Source organism: Venturia canescens, chromosome 3 (assembly GCF_019457755.1).
Source record: "Venturia canescens isolate UGA chromosome 3, ASM1945775v1, whole genome shotgun sequence".
In the NCBI taxonomy this organism is placed as follows: domain Eukaryota; kingdom Metazoa; phylum Arthropoda; class Insecta; order Hymenoptera; family Ichneumonidae; genus Venturia; species Venturia canescens.
In genome coordinates, this window is record NC_057423.1 from 2148500 (window position 1) to 2154499 (window position 6000).

A 6000-nucleotide genomic window follows, 5' to 3' on the forward strand; every position below is an offset into this window, starting at 1 on the left:
CGCTAACATCTATCTACACTTATAAATCTATATAAAGGATATTCGCAAACATCGTACGCTTACCAGACTTTGTCCACGCATCGACGAATCAATGACGAAGGATTTTTTCGCTGGCTCTTTTTATTACACTCGGCCGAAACGATCGAATCATCGATACAAAAATTTTACCTTTTTTCGAGTTTTACAACCCATTTGAAAGTGGAAGAGCTCGTCGACAAGGATTGATCCAAGTATCAACAGATTCAAAATAAAAAATTAGCGAATCAAATACACTGAGAATTTCGTCACCGAAATCCTGGGTCCCTGATATTTTGAATCTTTTTTTCAGTTGAGTTTACCTCGTTCGTCAGGTTCAATCGAACGTCGACTGAGAAAACAAAAATGATTTTATAGACGAAAATGGTAAGAGTAGAATGTGATCGATCTCGAATGAAACGAACGTGTGAATTTCACAGGCCACGAGGAAAGAGAGGATGTGCAGCTTTCCCATCTGTTCTCGACTCAACTTGAACGAAGCTCCATAATACAATAGAAATTTAATTAATTCAGGGATCCTCGGAGAGCGTAAATTTCGTAAATGTTTTTCATCCAAGACCATTGAAATGATGATGTCAAAAGAGAAGTTTGCTCCAACAACACAAACGTTCATAAAATGTAGGGTCAGAGAGACGAAGCGAGCTGATGTGAAATAACGGCATATTCGTCATGTTATCGTGTATGAAGGATAGCACGTACTGCGAAAGCATGATGCGCTCCACATAGATTATAAGGAAACCAGGGCATCGTCGTCACGCACGCCATCGGTTAATCTGATAGCAGAACATTATTCACGTATGGCTGAAGCATTCGCTCTCCCTCTCTCCTTTTATCTCATCCCGTTTTTGATACGCTCCCACGACCTCGATAAAAAGTCATAATGCTAAGACGAAGGACCTTTTGCTTCGTCCTGCTGCCAAACCAACTACTCGAAAGATGCGATAGGCGTTAAAAGATTCGTGAAAAAACAATCGAACATTGCCATGGAAGTTTTTTCGAGAATCAGCATATTTGTCGTTACTGCCATATGAAAATGTTAAATAAAATGTTCAGACGTTGATTATCGCAGTGATGATGGAATCCACGTTCTATTGGCTTATACCTACGTGCAGACAGTCTAATCAAATTTGAGGCAAAGACGCAGCGAAAAATACTCGGAAAAGCGAGAATGGTAAACAGGGATGAAGAGCGCGGAGGCGATCAGAGCGGAAATAAAAAAGGAACGTGTGTGGGCACAGCGAAAAGTACGTGCACGCTCCTTTCACATTCTCCTTTTGTTTCGGGATCGAAACAATACTAATAGAGATACCCCTGAAGGGGATAATTTGATTGTCGCCTTCGTGGAATCCCCGATGTATGTATCCCCGATGGGAGAACGAGAATGGGAGATAAAATATTGGCTCTAGAGGGTGTCTCTGGTCACACGAACGTTAAAGCTCGCGTTAAAGAGTCTTAAGGTACGAAGACGAGGATCTGAACAGCGTTCGTCGCCCAGGAAGACTGTTCTGGTCGATTTTTTGCTATCAGGATCTTTAATTTTTTCGGATGAAGCTTTTTCTAACGTCGAAGTACATTTTTCGATTCAGATATGAGATTTTTCGGGCTGTGAAACGGGATACGGAAATTTGCGGGTTTGTTTCATTCGTTCGCTCTCGGAATGATAATTTTTTCGTGAAACTTCTCATTTTTATGGAGTTTCCGGACACCCCGTAGATCGAATGTTTCCAAAACAAAAGCGGCGAGCTGTCGCATAACCTTGCGCATTCAATAAAGAGGGCTGAGCCCTTTCGTTTGTCAGGGATTGATGAACATACGGAAGGGACGAAGGAAGGGTGGAAAAGCCAAATGGGATTGGCGACATCGATGAAGGGGCTCGTTTCTCCAGATATCGTAGTCTCCCACACACAATGGGTCTTCGGAGATGCCGTACGAAGTGAGAAGAAAGCCACAAGCGAGGAGGCTAGAGCTTAATGATGCCCCAAAGTCTCCGAGGGTTGTGGATCGTAGTGGACGATAAAAATCGTTTTTTCACGATACTGACTTTGACACTAATACACCGTAAATTCTCCCCTCTTTCGCAATCACAAAATGCGCTAAACCTACGGGCTTAAGATATTACTCCAATGGGAAAAGACCCCGAAACTAGAGTCGAACCAGAAACAACATCCTCGTAAATAAGGAACGAATGCTGATCGAAAGAAACAACTTGAACTCTGATACCTGCAGGAAAAAATGGAGCTCGAAAAATGCATGAGAAAAACTGACCCGAAAAAAACTCATTCGAAATACAAATATAAATGGAGATTTGAGCCTCCTCATTCCGAGAACGATCCTCACCGTTTCTCCTTCTCTCTTAAAGAAGTTCACGCGAATCTAATGAAAGTCGAAAATTCCAACTTTAAGAGTTAAAATTTGGAAATATGCTAGAAATATACAACGTGCATCTATTCCCGGAATTATTATTGGATCTACCGTCTATTTGTCGAGAAAATAATTAACGAAAATCACGTTTTTCAGGATCCTCCCAACGTTAAAGAGTCAAAACCGAGAATAAGAAAATATAACGTTTTTAGATACCAACAATGTTTTGAGAAAGCCTCGTTACCGGTGAAAATTATTTGGGAATGGATAAATAATAAAACACTTATTTGAGGTTAACGCGTAATAACGACACAAACGTTGATTTACAAAAAACAGTTGATTAAAAATATCATATTAATAGAACATGGCTGTCGTCACATTTTCCTTGACGATTCAACCACGAAAGTATTTTAACCGCTATCATATTAAAAATTTATCAATCCCAAACAAATAAGTTGCACATAATTTTAATAATTGCGCGAGAATAAATTTCAATCGTTTCTTCGATCGTGAAAAGAGTAAAAAAATTCAGTTCCTTTTTTGAATCACAAGTAACCCATGGTCTTCCTTAACCCTTCAAAATGATAAAGCAGTATAAATTGGAGGGTAGCCCTTCGCGTTGTTACCAAAAATAGCGTATTTCAAGAAGGTGTCGCTGAGGCCTCCGCACGCCCACATCGAACATACGATAAAAAGCCAAGGGCTCAAAGCTTCCCCGCAGCGATTTCCCGAGAGTAACCACGAAGCTTCTTTTTAACGATATATAATAAAGGACTAACGATCCTACGATGAATTCTTCCCGAGGCTCGTTAGTCATAACAAGCTTGCACAGCCTTGCGTAGGTGTCCTACCATCAACGAGGCTAACTTATAAACGTATATAAATAAACATATATAACCCACTATGTGAATACATGCCAGACATATATGGATTTATATGTATGAATTCTGATAGAATAGCTGGAAACTGGAGTTAGGTACTCCGGGTCTATGTGTAATAACTGTAGTATGTATGGACACTGTGTAGTAATGGAAAGTGTAATAGTGCGTGTATTCGTGCTCGAGGGGCCACTCGAGAATGCAAATGAAATGGCTTCGGGCTTTGGTTCGAGTGACGAGAGGGCAAGAGAAAGAGAGAGAGAGAGAGAGAGACTGAGGAAGGGAGGAAAAGAGGAAGCGAGATGGAAAAAGCAGTCGGTATCGGTGTGCACTCTGATGCCACTGGAGGGCACCACCCAGAGAAGGTGATGCTCGTTGCATTAATCGTGCACCGAGAGCAAGTTATCCAAAAGAGACCAAGCACAGAGAGAAAGAGAGAGAGAGAGAGAGAGAGAGAGAGAGAGAGAGAGAGAGACACACACACACAGGGAGAGAGGGAGAACGATAAAGGGTTGAAACGCGGGTGGCTGCCTACCTACGGGCACGTCTATATGTGTTTGGCTATGGGACATGACGGTAGGATCGTTATCACGCGACATTACCTCGAAATAAAGGATATACCTCGATACATATGGCCTCGTGGTGGGAGAGAGAGAAAGAGACGAGGTAATCGTGTCCCAACAGTTTGTCTCCCTCACACTCTTCGTACACCCTTCTCCTGTATTCCCGAGGGTATCAGTACTACGGTTTTCGCTCGACTATGCAGATTGCATAGTCATTAGATGATAATACAAACTGTTTCCCAAGCCTGGAACAATATAACTTCGTATGTGTAACTCAATGAATGGAGAAACGAGAATTTCCACGTTATGGCCGAGTGGATTAGTCCGAAAAGACGCCCGGGCATCGAACGATTGTCCCTCCGGCGTCTCATTTTCGGAGCAAAGCTTCGATTTCATCTTCTCCGTCGCCGGCGAAGGACGGCTGTGCAGCCACTGGCTTTGAGTTGAGAAAATTCGATATTTCTGTTACAATACGCTCGAAACATTGCGTCACCGGCGAGCGGTACGGTAGTTGCCGAGGGGATTGAAAACTGTTGAATCCTCGTCGCCAAAATGCTCTTCGAAAACGAAAAGCTCGTTATTGAAGCGGATTGAAGCTTTCCACGGTTCCAAGACCTCCGAACACCCTCCGATTTTCAATAACACAATTGTTCGAGTTCTGATCGTTGTTTGGATTCAACGTGAAATATCTTTGCTTTCACGATCAGGAATCTCCCGTCCAGGGAGCAATTTACTATTCAAATTTTCGAATCGCCCCATTCGAGGCAACAATAAAGCTGTTTTAGAGCGATTCAATCCAGCAATTTTCCTCGAAACATTGATCCTCGTAGTCGAAAGTCAAAGTTCTTTGGAAATGCTGCCAAGTTGTTTGGACCCGCTATATTTTCGCCTTCGAAAGCTCCTACTTCATCCGATTCGCAGCAATCGCTTAGGGCATCTCCTCGATACCGCGAAGCCAGAAAAACGTAGGTGGTCGTTTAATACCCACCCTGGCAAACTCTCCCGCGTAATGCTCCCCCAAAGCTAGCTTCGCCGATAAGGATGGTCCGCAAGAGGGAGATCGAAAGACTCCGCTGTACTACACGCTTTATGAACACCCTCGTCGCGAGGGGCACCGGGACAACCACCCTTTTTAAGGGTTGCTCGTTAACCGACGTGAGCCGATATGCCTCACTACGCAAGACCTGCCAGACCGTGCTTAACTGTACACGCATATCCCGAATCGATGCGCGCGAGCCAACACATTCTCATGGCAAAAAACGCTCCGGTGACGGAGCGATTACATTTCAAGCAAGTATTCTCAAGATTTTCTACGTCCCTTCACCCACCAGCCAAATGACCATGCGTGAAAAAATCCCCTTAAAATTCATTAAATCGTAAGTAGAAAAACAAAATTTTCTCAATCTTTCGACGCTTTTCCCACACTAAAGAGTCGATGAATACACTGCTCCCAATTTAGCTGTCGTGAAAACTTATTTTGAGACGATCTTGTAAAAGTCAGGTGAAAGGAAAAAACTGAAAAAAGGGTGAGTTACGACCTTCTTTATTCGCTCGTCTCTCTCTCGCTCTCTCTCTCTTTACTCAGCAGCAGCCTGTCGTCGAAGGAAAGAGTTATGGATAACACATCGAAGTAAAGAGGTATGTATGACACGCTCGCCAAGCCCACACGTTCGTGGTCTATTCGCTTCGGTCCGAGCTGTAAGAGTCGAGCCAACGGAACTTTTCTCGGAGCTCGCCGGAGCTTCGTTGAAAATTAATAACCCATAAATTTGGGCAAATATCTGGCTGCGAAAATTACCTCCCACCGCATCTTCCAGCTTGTATGGTATATTACAGGATCCTTGTGTATATATCCGAGTGTAATATGTTCCGAGGATAACGGTGTTGACGCAAAAAACGTTTGGCAGTGTCAAAGAGAATAAGGGTTCTGTGGCACACTCTCCATCGTCTTTTATCGTTTCCGGTCTGAGCAGCGCCGACTTTTATATTTCGTACGATCACTCGTACTTTTTCTTCCTTTATAACCCTTCTTTTTTTCTAGTTTCTCTTCTGCGGGTCCGAGAAGAAATCAATAAAGTGACCCTGCAATCTCTTCTCAACTGTTTTATGTCGAGAAATCCCCAATAAAGTTTTTTCATATTGAGACACGATGGGAAATATTT